The 19,697-nt window shown below is 36.6% G+C and overlaps 1 long non-coding RNA gene and 1 other non-coding gene across 3 annotated transcripts in view; both read left to right on the plus strand.

The window, feature by feature from the left end:
* LOC144295048 (uncharacterized) overlaps positions 1 to 19,697 on the plus strand; it is a 46,657-nt gene that overhangs the window by 10,004 nt on the left and 16,956 nt on the right. The gene's annotated exons all lie outside the window — the stretch shown is intronic.
* On the plus strand, positions 10,941 to 11,076 carry LOC144295558 (small nucleolar RNA SNORA72). The gene has a single exon (XR_013362650.1). It is a non-coding gene; the product is annotated as a small nucleolar RNA SNORA72 (small nucleolar RNA).

Consider the following 19,697-nt stretch of genomic DNA (forward strand, 5'->3'; position numbering starts at 1 on the left):
ATACCTACTTACCCTTTAAGGTTCATAACAAAGGCCATTATCCTCCTCGAGTTCTTTCTTCATTTTCAAATTGAATGTGGATGATTGCTCTGAATTCTTCCTGATTCGGTTCTGCTTCTGTTTTACAATTTCAAATTATGCTTTGTTTTTACAGATGACCTTTTTTTTTTTTTAAACTGTGTTTTATAGCTCTTCTACTATACTGTAGTCTCTATCAAGGAAGGCATTTTTTTCTTTTATTTTTTTTTAAAAGATTTTATTTATTTATTCATGATAGACACAAAGACAGAGAGAGAGGCAAAGACACACGGGCAGAGGGAGAAGCAGGCTCCATGCCGGGAGCCCGATGCGGGACTCGATTCCGGGACTCCAGGATCGCACCCTGGGCCAAAGGCAGGCGCTAAACTGCTGAGCCACCCAGGGATCCTTGGCATTTTTTTCTTTTACCCATATTTTTCCCCAAATAAATATACAAGTTAGTCCTTTCTTTAACAACCTGGTTTTTAAACACAATCATTATTAAATTTTAAATTATATAATTTACAATTAAATACATTATATTAAAAATTAGGGTAATAAAAAAAAATTAGGGTAATACTTAAAACTCATCACTTCCCAATTATTGCATCTTACTATATTCTATACTCTTGAATTTATTTACATCTATTGTATCTACTGTGGGAAGAATACCTAATGGTGTCTTACTACTGTTCATCTCCTCACAACTCCACATAGTAATTTCACCTCAGTGTTTATAATAGGTCATGGTGACACAATCAATACTGCAGTTACTGGCAAATACTTTAAATCACTAGGAGATGGGGAACAACCCCAACTGGTTGTCACACATTTAACAACACACTACTCTTTGGATTCTATTATGATATATTCTTAAACTCAGTATTTCCAGGGGCTCCTGGGTGGCTCAGTTGGTTAAGTGCCCAACTCTTGATTTTAGCTCAGGTCATGATCTCAGGGTCATGGAATAAGTCCCAAGTAGGGCTCTGTGCTCAGTAAGATGTCAGGTTGAGATTATCTCCTTCTGCTTCGCTACCTACCCACACCTCTGCTCATACACATTTTCTCACTCATTCACTCAATAAATAAACTCTTTAAAAAAGAAAAACTCAATATTTACAATTGTGGTTTTCCTGATTCTCCTTGGTTCTGAGGTAGTAACTTCACTGGAGCACAAGCTCTATGGTGTTCTTGATGTGCTTCCCATAATCTTTAGTTTTGAAGTTTCTCTGCTAGCCCCTCTGAAGCATTTATAAGCACTATTCTTTTGCGTTAAAAATCTGTGCTGCTTAACCCACCTAAAGTGGCACATCTCCTAAACTGAGCCTCTACTAACACTGCTTCCTTAGTTTTCACTTTGTTTTTCCTGTGCCTATTTGCTTTAGAGTCCTGTTAATGTCTTCTCTTCTCACATATGTTCTGACAGAAATGAGGAGTGCTGAAAGGAAAAATGTACATAACTTAGGATCTTCAAGCACAACATTAATTTTGTTGATAGTTCAATTTATCTTGAGATAAGTTTTGTAACAAGATTTTTTTAGAATTCTGTCAGTGACAGTAGGAAGAGGGGTAGATTACGAGACAACTATGGTGGAGGTACTGTAGCATTATTGAATTAAAACTGCCTTACCAAAAAGTTTCTTTTCTTTTTTTTTTTTTTTTTAAAGATTTTATTCATTTATTCATGAGAGAGAGAGGCAGAGACAAAGGCAGAAGGAGAAGCAGGCTCCATGCAAGGAGCCCGATGTGGGACTTGATCCCGGGACTCCAGTATCATGCCCTGGGTGGAAGGCAGATGCTCAACTGCTGAGCCACCTAGGCATCCCATCTTTTCTTTTTTTCTTCTATTCTTTCTCCTCTTCTCTTCTCTTCTCTTCTCTTCTCTTCTCTTCTCTTCTCTTCTCTTCTCCTCTTCCCTTCCCTCCCCTCCCCTCCCCTCCCCTCCCCTCCCCTCCTCTCCTCTCCCCTCCCCTCCCCTCCCCTCCCCTCCCCTCCCCTCCCCTCCCCTCCCCTCCCCTCCTCTCCTCTCCTCTCCTCTCCTCTCCTCTCCTCTCCTCTCCTTTCCTCTCCTCTTCTTCTGTTTTCTTTTCTGTATGAAGTTTTGATTGGGACAATGTCTGATTGCAATGTGATAGCAAAAGGTTTGTGGTTTCAAAAATCTCCTAAGATTCCCAGGGGCACCTGAGTGGTTCAGTTGATTAAGCACTGGACTCTTGGCTTTGGCTCAGGTCAAGATTTTGAGATTATGATCTGGGAATCATGAGATAGAGCCCTTCAAGGGGTTCCAGGCTCAGCGTGGAGTCTGCTGGAGTCTCTCCCTCCCTCTGCCCTCTCCCTACTGCCCCTGCTCTCTCTCTCTCAAATAAATAAATCTTTAAAAAATCTTCCAGGGCACCTTCGAGGCTCATTGGTTGAGCATCTACCTTTGGCTCAAGTCATAGTCCCGGGGTCCTGAGATCAAGTCCCTCATCGGGCTCCCCACAGGGAGCCTACTTCTCCCTCTGCCTGTGTCCCTGCCTCTCTCTTTCTGTGTCTCTCATCAATCAATCAATAAAATTATTTAAAAAAAATCTTCTAAGAATCTTAATGGCAAGTATTCTTTCCAAAGAGCTATAATACTAAACATATTCAGTCTTCTTTAAAAAATTACTAACTCAAAATGAGAATAACACATTCTGATAACAGTGATATTCTGGTTAATGACATTTTCTAGCTGGCAGGGAAGGTATGTTTTAAGACTATATTTCTAACTTCTTAAGTGGACTTCACTAAACATAATCTCTATTTTAAATAATAACTTATTTATGGACATATGGCCATTACAATTGTAATATTCTCAAAATTGCTGTAATTATAGTTATCATAGGAGTCAGAGCTTGAATACATTTTTTTTAAAGATTTTATTTATTTATTCATGAGAGACAAAGAGAGGCAGGCAGAGACCTAAGCAGAGGGAGAAGCAGGCCCCATGCAGGGAGCCTGACATGGGACTCGATTCCGGGATTCCAGGATCACACCCTGGGCCAAAGGCAGACGCTCAACCGCTGAACCACCCAGGCATCCCAGAGCTTGAATAAATATTAATCACAATTAGGATATAGGAAATTAAATTCATGAAAGAAAAGTACCAAATTAATCAATTTATGGAAAAATTACTTAAATCTAAAAAATCAATAAATGTTGATTGATTATGTTTAGGCTTTGTTATTATAACTTGCTAATGAGGTCAATTTTTATATGTTAATTAATTGTCATCTGGTAAACATCCCATTATGATTTATAAATGCTTATGATTATTGAAGGAGAAGTTTAACAAATCTTTGTTGAACTCTTCTTATGTGCCACACATCTTTCTAGGCTTATGTCTTACAGCACTGAACAAAGTTTCTTCCTTCATGGAAGTTAACTCTGACATGGAAAATTAATAATGTCCAGACAAACAGAGGAAAACGTGCTTTTTCACAAGATACTATATAATATAAAAAATAGCACATGAAGATGGAATGTGACAAGGTATGCTCTCTTATATAAGAGGATTAGCAAAAGAGCCTTTCATAAAATATTATTTGAGCAGAAAGCCAAGGAATTTGCAATAGTTTGCCACGTAAATGTATGAGTCAAAAACTTTAAGCCTTTATCTTCTATAAAGGGAGAGAGATTTGCAAGTGGATTTTGCTGGCATGCTTGGTAAACAGCAAGAGACCATCAAGCCTGGAGCAAAAGAACAAGAGAGAGAGTGATGGAAAATCAGATGGTGATTGGGGAACTACATGGAGTCGGGTCTCCAGACAACAATGAATAACAGTTAACAGTTACATAACTCTTTGTGCCAGACATCATCCCAGGAGCTTTACCAGTTTTAAGTCAATTAACCCTCACAGTAATATTAAGAATCTGGTGCATTAATTATTAACATTTTACACGTGGGAAGTATGAGACAAAGAAGAGTTAAATAACTTATCCAAAACTGTAGGGGAAGACAGCAAATGCCACAATTAAGACCTACAAGTCTAGCTCTAGAATATATATATTTTAATCAGTGGATGTTTTATGAGAGACAGCAAATGTTTTACAGGCTTTTGAGCTGAGGAGAAATTGATCAGACTTCTCTTTATGAGGACTATTTCATTATGGTTGCTGAGTGGAGAACAGACTCCAAAAAGGCAAAGAAGCTGACAGTGTAATTTAGGGGCTATTGCAGTATAGCACTCCAGGCTACAAAAGACGTTTGCATCATCTAGGACAGCACTGATGGAGTGGAGAAGAGTAGTCTAATTATAGATATAATCTAAAGGTTTGGTTGATGGATTAAATGCTGTGGTGAGAAAAAGAGAACAATTTAATATAACTCTAAGGATTCTGGCCTGAACAACTGGAAGGATAAGGATTCTTTTACTCAGATAAAGATGGGAGAAGGAGCAGGTTTGTGGGAGCAAAAAGACTTCAGTTTGGGGCAAGTTCAGTGGAAATTAAGGATTAATAACATTACTTAGAAAATTAATGGCATTAGAGATTAAGGTTAAAGGTATGAATTTGGGAATAATTAGCATATTAGGGAGTGAATGAGGGTCTTCAACATTTAGACTTTAGAAGGACAGGAAGGAACTGGCCTTTTTGAAGTAGGAGAATCAATCAGTAGTGTGGTTTGAAGGCTGTGAGCAAGGTGTTTTAGGAATGGGGTAATCACTGATTGAAAATGCTACTGATATATTGTTTAAGGTGAAGCTTGAAATTGGCATCAGAATTAGAAATGTGGAGGTCATTAGTGACATTGACAAGAGCAGTGTCCTGGGAGTTTTTTTTTTTTTAATTTGATTTTTTAAAAAGATTTTATTTATTTATGAGAGACAGAGAGAGAGAGAGGCAGAGACACCAGCAGAGGGAGAAGCAGGCTCCATGCAGGGAGCCCGACGTGGGACTTGATCCTGGGTCTCCAGGATCATGCCCTGGGCAGAAGATGGCGCTAAACTGCTGAGCCACCTGGGCTGCCCTATTTGATTTTTTTTTTTTTTTTACAAAAATCTGATTGATATAGATGTAAGAGAAAATAGGAGGACATAAAGCAGACATGAAATACAGGCAACCCTTTAAAAAAATTCTATTGTAAAGGAAAGCATAGAATAGGGTGCCAGCTAGAAATGAAGGCAGTGGTAAAGGAAGGATTTAAAATAATTTTGAGATGATATGTATCACAGCATGTTTGCATACTGATGGGGATTAGTTAGTCCTGACAGATCAAGAAAGTACAATACAATGCAATAAATCAAGGGGTTTTGATAGAACATAGAATGCTCTAGAGACACAGAGAAGCATGCAACCTGGTATAATGAGAGGGAAGAAAAAGTGACTAGAGATTTTTAGAAGTAATATCTGAATTCAATTGTGAGGAACAAGTGTGAGTTAATGATGCAAAGAAGAATGTAAAGAGCTTTCTAGGGAGAGGAAATCATTAAAGCATATATTAATTATACCTCTGATTTGCTTTGTAACCATTAATCTTTATTTTTCAGTTAAATAACAAATCCTTGTTCATGACCTTTTATAACTGGCCTTGATTATAGTGAAGAAGATAGCCAAAGCTTGCCTTTGTGGAGATTACATTCCAGGAACAATGAAATATGAACACACAGACTATGATAGCAACAATGGTGTGCAGAAACAACTTGCTGAGATTGGCTAGAGTGCTAAAGGAAACTGCTCTGAAGAGTGGACATTTGTGTTGAAACTTAAAAAATGGGACTAAGCCAAACCATCAAAGGGGTGGATAAGGAGCACTCAAGGCAGAGAAAATAGCAATTGCAAATTCATGAAGAAGGGCTTTTTCAAGGAACAGAAAAAGGATCAGTATGGCTGGAGCTCAGGGTGAGTTTTGAGAGCAGCTTGCAGTTACTAGGAGCAAAGAAAAGCCATTCACCATTTTTATTCAGGCCTGTGGGCTTCCAGAAAGGAGAAGCATGCACATCCTCATTCCCCTCCCTCAACCTATGCCTCCACCATTCCAACATATGAAGGCTGTTTCAGGCAAAACCATGTCCCTTGGTTGAATTAAGTTGCCCTTGGCTCCAACCACCTCATTTACTGAATTATTTATGACCATGAATTTCCTCTATACTTAATGATATAACTGATACTAAAATTACTTTATATAACTTAAATGAAGTTAATTTTCTTAGTACTATAGTATAATCCCTGAAAGAGTTATTCTTTTAACAACATGCCATATTTAGGACTCTTAAGAGTTCTATTTTACTTATTAGAGATACAAGATATATGAAAATATCACATTATTTTTTTTTTCCTTTAAATTTATTTTATGATAGTCACAGAGAGAGAGAGAGAGAGAGAGAGAGAGGCAGAGACACAGGCAGAGGGAGAAGCAGGCTCCATGCACCGGGAGCCCGACGTGGGATTCGATCCCGGGTCTCCAGGATCGTGCCCTGGGCCAAAGGCAGGTGCCAAACCGCTGCGCCACCCAGGGATCCCAAATATCACATTATTAATTATCTCCCCATGCCAAACATGTTGTTCACCATACTGCCTTTTCTCAGTAAAAAATACCACTATTCATCTGATGGCTAGGAATGATTTTTTGTTCCCATTTTTCCTTCATTTCCCAGCAAATAACCCATCACCCATTTACGCTATTTCTTCTTTCAAAAATATATCACAAATCCCTCCTAGTCTTTTTATTTCTTTTGCAAACATAGTCCAAATCACAATCTTCTTTTACCAGATTACTGCATATAGTCTCCATGTGGTTCTCTGCTTCCAACTTTGATTTGCTTACCAGTTCTCTATAAGCAGCCAAGGGAATTCTTTAGTAACACAAATCAGAAGACTTTGCAAGTCAGGAGTACAGTTAATATATGTTTTATTGGTGTCCTCTGCCTAGAAGGCTGTACTCTGCTGATTAACTCTTACTCATATTTTATAATTAAATTCAGATATTCCTTCCAGAATCCTCATCACTACTTTTTCTCCATTCTCACAGGACTGGGTTGCATATTTCTCTGTGTTCCTAAAGCATTTTATGCTTCCCTCCACCAAGACCACTTTATTTCCTTTACTATGTTATGTTTTGACTTACCTACATATCTGTTTTGCTCACCAGACCATAGGTTGCTTGAGGATAAGGTCTATAACTTTTATTTATAGGTGTATCTTATTACCTGGTAAATAATTAGAGCTTATTAACAATGTTCATTTGGGGCACTCATTAATGACTGAGTACACAAATGCATGTGGATTGAAATGATTAAGAAAGGCTTCATGAGGAAGGTGATACAAGACTTCCCACTACCATTTGTTGAAGAAACAGTCCTTTCCCCATTGTGTGTTCTTTAACTCTTTAGCCTTTGTCAAAAATTGATTGTATATGCACTGGTTTATGTCTGGGCTTTCTATCTGTGCCTCTGGTCTATGTATGATTTATGTCTGGGCTTCCATCTGTGCCTCTGGTCTATGATTCCACATGTGAAAGAATGAAACTGAATCACTATCTTAGACCAATCAGAAAAGAAAAAGAAAACACCTCAAAATGGATCAAAAACTTGAATGTAAGACCTGAAACTCTGAAACTCCTAGATGAAAAATAGGAAAAAAGATCCTTGGTATTGGTCTTGGCAATGATTTCTTTGATAAGATATCAAAAGCACAGGCTACAAAAACTAAAATCAACAAATGGGACAACATTAAACTAAAGAACTTCTGCATAGCTAAGAAAACAATCAATAAATTGAAAAGGCAACCTACAGAATGGGAAAAAATATTCACAAACCATGTATCTGACAAGAGGTTAATATCCAAAATATTTAAAGAACTCATACAACTCAATAGCAAAAATAAAAACAAAAACAGGGATCCCTGGGTGGCGCAGCGGTTTGGCGCCTGCCTTTGGCCCAGGGCGCGATTCTGGAGACCCAGGATCGAATCCCACATCGGGCTCCCGGTGCATGGAGCCTGCTTCTCCCTCTGCCTATGTCTCTGCCTCTCTCTCTTTCTCTCTCTCTGTGACTATCATAAATAAATAAAAATTTTAAAAAAATTAAAAAACACATATAATCCAAGGAAAATTGGTCAAAGGACCTGAATAGAGATTTTTCCAAATGGCAACAGGTATATGAAAAGATACTCAACATCACTAATCATCAGGGAAATGCAAATCAAAACCACAGTGACAACGTGCTTGGGTAGCTCAGTTGGTTAAGCATCTGCCTTTGGCTGAGATACTGGGGTCCTAGGATGGAGCCCCACATCAGGATCCCTGCTCAGCAGGGGAGCCTGCTTCTCCCTCTCTCTCTGCTCCTTGCCCCTCTCTTTCCTCTGCCTCTCTCTGCTTGTGGGTGTTCTTTCTCTCAAATAAATAAATAAAATCTTAAAAAAGAAAACACAATGAGATACTACCTCACTCCTCTCAGATGGCTAGTGTCAAAAAGACAAGAGAACAAATAACGGTGAGAATGTGGAGAAAAGGGAACTCTTACGCACTGTTAATGAGGATGTAAACTGGTAGAGCTATCATGGAAAACAGTACAGCAGTTCCTCAAAAAATTAAAAATTGAATTACCATATGATCTAGTAATCCCACTCCTGAGTCTATATCCAAAGGAATTAAAATTAGTATCTTGAAGAGATATCTTCATTCCCATGTTCACTGTAGCATTAAACACAATAGCTAAGATATGGAAACAACCTAAGTATCCTTCATTGGATGCCTGGATAAAGAAAATGTTTGTGTGTGTGTGTGATATAATGTATTGATATATTTAAATTTTATATACATATAGAGAAAATGTTTTGTGTATGTGCATATATACATAAAATACTTATACATTTAAAAAATATAATGTATAATATATATATATATATATATATATATATATTATTTATCCAAGTTACCTTCTGGAAGAGTTTGGATGAGGCAAGGGATTATTCTGATCAAATATTCTAGCGGCACCGTTTTTCTGAACCATGTATGGATCATGATCTGGCCAAATTTCTGTGCTGTGGGATTTCAGCATCTTCAAGTAATTACTCTCAAAATGTGTTCTACAGAGTGAGTAATTAAAATATTCAGCAACTAGTGCACAAGAAAGCCTCTGGATGTGTAACAGTTCAGCTTCTTTCATGAGAAATTGTACATTTGAAGCCCTAATGATCAATAAGAAAATAATAAAGTCCATGGAACTGAATATACCATCCCATCTTTAAAGTACTGAGATTAACTTTGTGTATCTAATAGAGATTACAATTTATTATACCATATATATTTATTATCCCTGGAATTTGCTTCACCTTTAGGGAGAAATACTGGCAGTGGTTATGCAAGACTGCACAAGTAGAAAACATACACCTCTTAATTAAAGTCAGCATTAGGGGGATGCCTGTGTGGCTCAGCGGTCTAGTGCCTGCCTTTGGCCCAGGGCGTGATCCTGGAGTCCCAGGATCAAGTCCCATATCGGGCTCCCTGCATGGAGCCTGTTTCTCCCTCTGCCTGTGTCTCTGCCTCTCTCTCTCTCTCTGTCTCTCATGAACAAAGAAATAAAATCTTAAAAAAAATTAAAAAAAAAAAAAATAAAGTCAGCATTAGATGTCTGAAAATAGTACCTGTATGAGTCTTACAAACACTCTAAGAGGGAAAAGACCAGAAAGTATGGATGTGTATATACATATGCACATATATTTATGTGCATGCATGTATCTATGTATAAGCATATGTATGCGCATAGACAGACGTATGTGTGTCTATGGACACATGTTTTTAATCTTTTAATTTTTCTGTTATAGTAATAATATATGTTCCTAATTTATAATCTTAAACAGTAGAAAGGGGTATATACAATATTAAAGTGCTTTCTGATCTTCCCTCCACCCTACTTCATAGAGGGGCACACTACCCCAGTTTCTGATATACATTTTTACAAATTTTTTTTAAATTTTTATTTATTTATGATAGTCACACAGAAAGAGAGAGAGAGAGGCAGAGACACAGGCAGAGGGAGAAGCAGGCTCCATGCACCGGGAGCCCGAAGTGGGATTCGATCCCGCGTCTCCAGGATCGTGCCCTGGGCCAAAGGCAGGCGCCAAACCGCTGCGCCACCCAGGGATCCCCTAAATTTTTACAAATTAATGTTATAGTTACAACTATAAACCTAAATGTCATATACTTTTTTTTTTGTCAGTACCATTTCTTCAACTGGAAGAACTGCCTATTTCTAGGCATCTTATCATTATAGCTGAAATTTAGCAGTTACATTACCTACTACCTCTGTTTTCCTCTCCTTTCCAAGTCTTTTTAAATTTTTTTGCCCTTCTTATAGTTATCTTTACTGTAAAATCATACACATCTCTACTTTTAGTCCATAACTGTTAAACAGTATCTACTAATGCCTTGTTATGTAAGAGGAGGAAATTAACTAATATGCAACTTCTCTCTTCTGCTTCTTGTGTTTCTGACTTTTGTCACTTAAGACATGAAGTAGATATTTTCAGGATTCCATGATTTATGACATTCATGGTCTATAACTAAACTTAACTCTCCTGAATATTTAGCCTCCTATTCATTCTAAAGATAGGTAACTAATGAAAACAATACTAAGAATAGGTAAAATATATCTCTAAATTAAGAAATACTGTGATTTGACAAAAGAAAAGAAATTCAATTCTATTTCATGAAATCTTGTCATTGAGATAAGAATTTTCTACATGCCTAACTAAAGAGAATTCTCTTCTCTTATACTCAAGTATTCGCTCAAACCTTTCAGCTTATTTCAAATTATGTACACGATTTTATTATTTTTTTAGGTTTTTAAAATTTTTTAAATGTTTCCAGAGTTATATTCTTTTGTTTGTTTCTCGTTGATAAAGGAAACAAATGAAGATCTTTATTTTCCAAATCACACAATCTATTGATTAAACCTACTTTCTGAAATATTCTTGCTGTTCTAATTTTGTAATAATCAGGGCAGGCTAAACATTCACAATATATTAAGACTATGCATACTTCTCCAGATCTACTTTTTTCCCTAGGTCTATTTTTTTTAAATGCTGGTGATAAACCAAATCTGATTTATATGAGGCAATCTATGTGGGAAATGTCTGTGACTCTAGGTATCTGATCATTCTTGAGAAATGACAGCACAGCTACTGTAATATCTTTTGAAGATAATCATTGCTAATTTAATGATTACCAGTTGCCATTAAATGAATATGGAAAAAAACCCACTTTCTTCATGCAGACAATCTTATGAATTCACTCTTTGGTCTACTTTGGATCTACTGCTTTCTAGGCCTACTGCACATTGTCATCTCTGGTTTTAATTATTTGTCTCTTTAGTTCCTACTGGATTTGTTTTAAATATCTTTTTATATCGTGGATGTATTTACCATTTTGTTCAAATGTATTTTTAAGAAAACTTTTTGAAATATCTATAAGCACATACTGAATCTGTCTGGGTTTGTTTTTTGTTTTTTTTTAACTGAAAATTGGATGGATTTTGGAATGATAAGTTAAAGATAATTCAACTTTCTACTTTGAAGGCAAGGCTCCATTATCATCAAACTTGTTGGGAATGGTGGTGAAATGTGATAACAAACTGAGTTCTTACTCCTTTGGAAGCAGCTTGTTTATGTTTTCCATTCTGAAAGCTCACATAATTTCTCTTCAAATCAGAAATTTTGCCATAATACTCTAAATCTTTTTATCCTATTCTATTTGGTGGTCAGCAAATTCTTTCATATAAAAATGTCTTAAGGGCAGCCCTGGTGGTGCAGCGGTTTAGTGCCGCCTGCGGCCCGGGGTGTGATCCTGGAGACCTGGGATCGAGTCCCACATCGGGCTCCCTGCATGGAGCCTGCTTCTTCCTCTGCCTGTGTCTCTGCCTCTCTCTCTCTCTAAATAAATAAATAAATAAATAAATAAATAAATAAATAAATAAATAGAATAAAAATGCCTTAAGATTGTTGAGATTATATTCTTTTGTAATTTTATAATTTTTTTCTTAAAATTTGTGTCTTTGTGATCCCAGAATTTCTATTTAATATATGTAGGATTACCTGGCTTAATCCTTTGTATTTCTCAATTTCTCTCTTCTTCTCCATATTCTGAGAAAGTTCATCATCCTGTCATTCAAAATGAACAATTCTTTTTTTTTCAAAAAGAACAATTCTGTTTAAATAAAATCTATTGTGCTATTTAATCATTCTATGGATTTTTATAAATTTTAGGAATCACATTTGAAATTTCTGAGAAAGTTTACTTTTATGTAATTATTTTTTCTTCCATTGAAGTATTTACTTTTTTATTGATCATAATATTTAAAGTTCTCTTTTGGGATCCCTGGGTGGCGCAGCGGTTTGGCGCCTGCCTTTGGCCCAGGGCGCGATCCTGGAGACCTGGGATCGAATCCCACATCGGGCTCACTGTGCATGGAGCCTGCTTCTCCCTCTGCCTATGTCTCTGCCTCTCTCTATTTCTCTCTCTGTGACTATCATAAAAAAAAAAAAAAAAAAAAATTAAAGTTCTCTTTTGTTCCTTAAAATGTCTCTGGTTCTTTGTGTGTGTGTATGTGTCAGTTGTTCCATTTATTCATTTTCCCTTTTGCTAGCTGTTGTGTTTCCTCAAATGTTTGATGATGTTTGATGATTCTTGATTAGACAAATTCATATTTATTTATGAACTAGGGACTCAGCAGGTAAGTAAAGAGAGATGACATGGGTTTTCCCTGTATGTTTGTTGTTCTGTTTCTATGAAGTCCTGTCCTCTATGGGAAAGATGGGAAAGATGCTTATAGAATTTGTATGGCTCATTGAATGGCAGGCAATGCATCAGGGTGACCCAGGGCAATGGTAAAGTACAAAGGACTCTTGAACCAAACTCTGTTCACATCTCAGCTCTAATACTTTGTGTGTGAATTTAAGCAAATTACTTAATATTTTTGTTCGCCAGGTACCTTATGTCTTAGATGAGGATAACGAGACCTACCACACAGGGCTATGGTGAGAATGAAATGAACTAATTTAATTTACTTAAATAATTCAGGAAAATATTGACAATATTATGAAGATGCACGGAATGCCAAGAGTAGGCAGGTAAGCTGGGGGCTCTAGCACAGATGAAAATAAGGAGGGCTATATCAGGAATAGAGCAGTTGGCAGCCTTGTCTAGTCTTTGATCCTCCACTGCCCGCACCATGTTAAGTTTACTTTAAGTTACTTTGATCTTTTTTGTTTCTCTCTTAAGCAAAAAGACTCACAGAAGTTTTCCCCCAGGCAAACAATGTAGTTTCTACAGAAAGCAGTTTTATGGGGTTTATCCTGGGACAAAAGCTAGCCACCTTTTCCTCTGTTTGTGGGAGCCTGAAGGAGGAGAGGAGGTGCCACCTGATAAAGCTAAATAGTCGCTAATTATCTTGATTTGGGGCAAATATTTTATTTTTCTGTAGCTGCAGTGTTGGCTTTGAACCTTTTTCAAGCCCAGGAGGGAGAAGAGTCCCTGCTTTTACTGATCATATTCTTTGCTTCAACCCCTTCTGCTTTGGTTTCTCAGTCAATATAATCGCATCCAATTATAGATTGCTCTAAAGAATCAACTTCTCTGATGTGCTAATGGGAGGCAGTTTTTGTTTTCTGGGAAGCTTATGATTATGTACGTCTATGCATCCTTACTATCATTTCATAGTTAAAGAGGAAAAACAACATATGTTCGGAACTCCTACACAGATGTAAACTTAGGCAAAAATACATTGCTTCTTAAGAACAAAAATAAAATTTTGATAATTATAAGACTTTTTTTCCAGTTCATAGTAACACCCCCAAATAAATGTATTTTTCCTTTGTAAGTTCCTTTCTCCCATAAAAGTATGATTTTAAGACTTATCTTTCTGTACTCATTAGAATATAGTATGAGAAATTATGCCCTTATAAAACAACTTATAATTATGAAAATGATGTCTAAAAATATCTTTGAATTTAACTGAAAAAATGTCTGATTGACAAAATCAGATGTTATCTGTAATCCATTTCATTCTCTAGAGAAGATACTATCATTGTGGAAAGGTCATACAGGAAGAATCCAGGAGAAAGATAAAAAACAAAACAAAAAGCCTAAAAAAACAAACAAACAAAAAACAACAGATTTTTTAAAAAGATTTGTTTATTCATGAAAGACAGAGAGAGAGAGAGAGAGGCAGAGACATAGGCAGAGGGAGAAGCAGGCTTCCCACAGGGAGCCCAATGCAGGACTGGGTGGCAGATCCCAGAATCATGACCTGAGCCGAAGGCAGGTGCCCAACCACTGCACCACCCAGGCATCCCCAACCCTGAGATGTCAACCCTGGAAGAGAGGCTCCATGATTCCATACAAGATAAAATAAATCTTTGATTTATTTATTTATTTTATTTATTTTCTTTAACGTAAATAAAGAATTAAGCTGACCACTGAAGATGGTAAAAATACAGAGGGTGGAGTGAAAGTGAGTGCTAGCAAAGTGAACTTTGCATTTCTGTTCTATGTATGTGGTGAGCAAATATTGTTACATCTGAATTTTATTAGTGTGTCAGTGATATCTGGGTAATGTCTCCTTGTCACTCTGCATCATGTTCTTACTTTAGGAATCAAAGGCAAAGATGGCATGCATTTCCAGAATCACTGGAAATTACCAAATGTTATATAAATAACAGTATACACACACACACACACACCCATTATCACATACTTTTACTATAGTATATAATTATACGGAAGTTAGTTTGACGTATCACAAAGAAAGAGCTCTGCAATAATCAGGAGACATTCTCTTTCATGTACCCCTCCTTAGCACATACACCTTGACGCTTAAGAACAAAATCATTGTTCCCATGAAGAATTCGAATGAGATTAATTTTTTTTAAGATGAGTTAATTGACCATTCCTGGTTGAGAAGGGTTAATGGTGCTGGGCTAGCATAAAATAGATCCAGTCAGCTGTGACAGCTTTTTCAAACAGCCCTGCCAACACAAAGCATCAGCTACTGAAGCTTCTCCCCTCCTCCAGCCCTTTAAACAGACACTGACCTTTCTAGCAAAAACTAAATGGGGGTGGAGGGCTGATGCATTAAAAAAACAAAACAGGATGAATTCAACAAAAACATATACAGTTGTGCCAGAGGTGGAATTTTCATCTCTATTCCCTAATTATGGTCAAGTCATTTAAGTGAGCTTTATGAAAACAAACAAATACCAGTATCCCCACATTATCCAAATTGGGGGTGAAAGATCTCCAGGTGCGAAGAATTACGGTGGCATTTCAAGATATTAAGGCCTATACAGGATTATAGGAAGCAAAATGATCGAGTAAGCAAGTACATAAAATGGACAAAGATTTCCATGTTGTGTATGTACAGAATTAGCTTTACAAAACTTTGTAGTCTGTATGTTTAGTATCTAAAACGAAATACAAATAGTGCTGATTTTGAGACTGTACTTTCCCACCGTGCGAGGCAAATTAGGGATCTCTTAATTGTAGTGGTATTTGCTCTGCTTAAATAAAAGTTTTCATCCACTGATTCATTTGACATAAACACGCTTCAGCAAGCAAAGTGAGATAGAGAAGGAGTAATAATACAAGGAGGAAAGGAGCATTCAACAGAAGCACTTGGCAGTTTATCAAGGTGCAGGTAAAGGTACCTCATCACACACACACACACACACACACACACACTTAGACATCCTACCAAATGACTGTAAAGACTATATTACTTCTTTCTTTTCCTTTCCCTCCATCCTTCCTCCCTGCAAAATGAGATGATTATTCCTGAAAAAAAATTATTTAGGCCAACTAGTTAATCCTTTGTATACTATACTCAAGGAACTGCACAGGGAAGACAAGAAAATTAATTTTCTAAATGAACACTACTATAAAATATGTTATTTTGTGTATATGCACATGATTTTAAGGCCCCCTCTTTGTGAGTGCATAAGGTTTGTACAAAGAGCCAAGCAAGCATGTCATCTTCCTGCTTCTGCTGACAGTAGGAGTAACTCTTAACAAAGCAAATGTTCTGCTGATGTCTGAGAAATCTAAAAGAGATTGACATTCTGCTCTGAAAAAAGGAAGATGTGGATTATTTTTCTTATTTTGTGTCAGCATATCTGTGAGGAACCCACTTATATCGGGCTCATGCCTTTAATTGCTCGGAATAGAACATCTGTGGTTGTCTATCACATTTTATCATACACACTGCTATCAATCACACGGGAGGATTACACCTAGTGAAGGTTTATTTGTGGATAGACTGATAAAATCAATTTCTTGGTAGTCATTAAATCTGCACATACCAGAGGTACATCTTTAGACAGAATTACATTAGAGTTTTCATCTGGTTTTGCAAATACTAATTAAAAAAATAGCAATAATAATGGCTGATGTGTAAAGTACTTTAAATGCCTCATGTCACTTTGTTTTCAAATCCACTCTATGGGGCAGATACTATTATATTTCTCATTCCTGATGATGAAACAGAACTAGAGTGGTTAGTCCTTTGCAGAAGTTCAGGCAGGCAGTAACTGGCAGGGCCTGGATGGGAACTTGGACCATTTCTTCCCAGTGCTTGCATTCTAATACACTGCATAATACTACATCCTAGTAAATTTTGGCCAAGTTATTTTACGTGGCTCTCTCAAAAATGTTATAATTTTTATAATTTGTCATAGAGGAGTTCTCTGCGCTGGGGATTTTGCTGTCTCAGTAAGACTTAAGGCTATGTTGAGTCATCACTACAGAGGGCAGCCCCAAGAAGTTCCAAGCATTGAATAATGTATGCAATTGTCAAATGACTATGAAATTAATTAATCACACCTGAAATTAATATATCATTGTATGTCAACTACACTTCAATAACAAATTTTTAAATATGCATTAAATAAAATGAGATTAATTGGTAGGTGGATAGAGAGATGGTTTGATGGAAAGCTGTGACAAAGAAAGTTTAGAAAAACATTAATTGTAGGATCTGGATGATGCATAAATCAGTATTCACCTACAAACTTTTTGATTTGAAAATGTTCTTAGTGAAATTTTGGGAGAAATGAAGTTATTGGGGATGAGAAAATTGAATAAGGAAGTCACCAAAAAGCCTCCCAAAATAATGGATTTTGAAGAACAATCTGAGATAAGGCCGAATGACTTACATGACATCAGTAACAGGAGGCAGAAATGTTTTCTTCAAGGGAAAATTATAGAGATAATACAGAGATCTTGTATGGAGAGTGAGGATAACTAAAAAGAAGCATCAGACAGCCATGTGACAAAGTGCAGTATCTCAAAGTGGTAACAAAACCAAAGTTCATTCTACCAAAGGAGCTTGTCATCTTTTTATGGCATTCCAGTTACATACATAGAGATTAAATATATGTTTGTATAAAGAGTTTTCTACAGGTTTATATAAAGAATCTATATTTTATATGCAGTTAATATGCCCTTGTATGTTATACCTATATTTGTATGTTGCTATACAGAGTGAATGTTGGTGAAACATAGTGTTAGTATATAAAATCCTCTTCACTTATATGTAGAATTTCTGCATTTCTGGGTCAAATTTTATAATTAAATAATTTGGTGTACTTTGTTTTGTTACATCTCTGCATAAACGTATACAGTATTCTTATATTTAAGATGTGTCCTTCTCTTGCTCCAAGACCATGTTGACAATTTAATCCTTTCTTTTGGCTTTAGTCTTTTCACACTGCATGTGTTTGCATGCAGGGTATTTCCACCTCCAACAAAGCTGGTAAATTATAATGCTAACCAGATCTTGGCATTTCTGACATTGTCTGCTTTTGCAGACGAGCTCAGAATAGCAGTAATTTGCTAACTCTCTGTGACTGTCTCACAAACAGTATTTGGCAGGGACCAGTGGAAGTGAGTAGGGGTGGGTGCCACTGCAGAGAAAGCCCAGAGGGAAGAGCTCTTCCTCCCATTACAGAATTCATGACGTGAGAAACTAGTCATTAAACTGTGTGCACACTGCATACCGAGGCACTTCTTTCCAACAGAATTTTCTTTGCTGTTTTAAGAGCAGGAGTTCACAGTGAATCTGCAGTCCTAGAGTAAGAACTGCTGGACAAATGGCTGCATTCTATCATGTGGGCAGAAGAGGTACCAACAGAATCCAAAGAATGGCCAGTGTCATCTGAGGAACTTGTGACTGAAGGGAAATAACCTGAAATAATAAACTCTAACATTCTAGAATGTGAATAGAAAGGCAAACTCAACATGCTGAAGTCACAGAATCACTCTTTGCATATTTGTCATTACAAAACCTAAAGTGATGGGACTCTGTGTTCCTTTTACTATCAATTTGAAATACATGAATCCCTAGTCTACCTTGTGATCACTATGTGCTATTTTATATTTTTCCGATTCCTTAGAATAATCCTGAGGTTTACTGATATTTTCCACATTTTATGTAGAAGTTAACTGATACTTAGGGTGGTGAAATAATTTGTTGAAGGTCATAGAGTTATTAGTGGTGGTGGGATCCTTACCTAAATGTGTCTGAAATAATTTGTTGAAGGTCATAGAGTTATTAGTGGTGGTGGGATCCTTACCTAAATGTGTCTGAAATAATTTGTTGAAGGTCATAGAGTTATTAGTGGTGGTGGGATCCTTACCTAAATGTGTCTGATGCCAAAACCTACAGTCTTTTCATTAAGCCATATTATTTCATTGGTAGAAAGAGAAGATTACTTATTACCTGGGCTAGCTGCTTGAGTTTCCTTTAAAAATCTTCCCTTTTCAAATATTCTGCCTCCACCTCACGAGTGCTCTTTCCATAAAAGCTTTGCATTTTTGAGTAAAACTTAACACAATTTAAAATGAATATTCTGACCTTATTTAAATGGTGCATGTGATGTTAGGAAGCCCAGTTCTCTTAGCCATGTTGAGCTATAGCTAACTTTATTTCCAACATTTCAAGAACTAAAACATTTGGGACAAATCAGTGATTTTTATATGTTAACCCAAAATTTTGAAATAATTGGTATTGCATGGGCATGATTTATGTTTCATTCTATGGACCTTGGCATATTTTAACAGCTTGTGTATTACGTACTTTTCTGCTTGCCAGCCCTAAGAAAGAAAGGACATACTAATTAAAAAAAAATAACAAAAAATAACAACCCTGCAAAATCAATCCTAGAATTATGTGGCCAAAAGAAACATTGAGCATAAATTCACCAATGAAAACATTTTCAAATGTCATCTTGATGGTGAAATTTACTTCTCATGAGATTTCACTGATGCTATTCCTTGTTCTTTAAGTATGATTTTTTTTTTCTTTTTACTAAGACTTGTTTTCAATGGGAGTTAAGGCAGTTGGCTTTGCTATCATTCTCCTAGCTCTTTCTAGGACAGGTAGCCTATTATGCAGATCTCTATGATCTTCAAAAGAAGAAAATGAAAACCAAGAAAAGAATGTGGGAAAGCATTAGGGACTCATCGTTCTCTGAACTAGGCAAATTGTGACTGAAACAAAATCACAGTCAAATGCTCAGGGTTATTCTATTCTTGTAAGATTACTTCTTCAGTTTTTGAAATGTGCATTTCTTATCTTGCAAACTGCGTGAGTACAAAAGAACTAGACACTTGTCTTTCAATGTGACAAGAATTTTGGAGAACATTACCTCTTGAAAATGCTAAGCAA

Source organism: Canis aureus, chromosome 23 (genome assembly GCF_053574225.1).
Source record: "Canis aureus isolate CA01 chromosome 23, VMU_Caureus_v.1.0, whole genome shotgun sequence".
NCBI classification, from domain to species: Eukaryota; Metazoa; Chordata; class Mammalia; order Carnivora; family Canidae; genus Canis; species Canis aureus.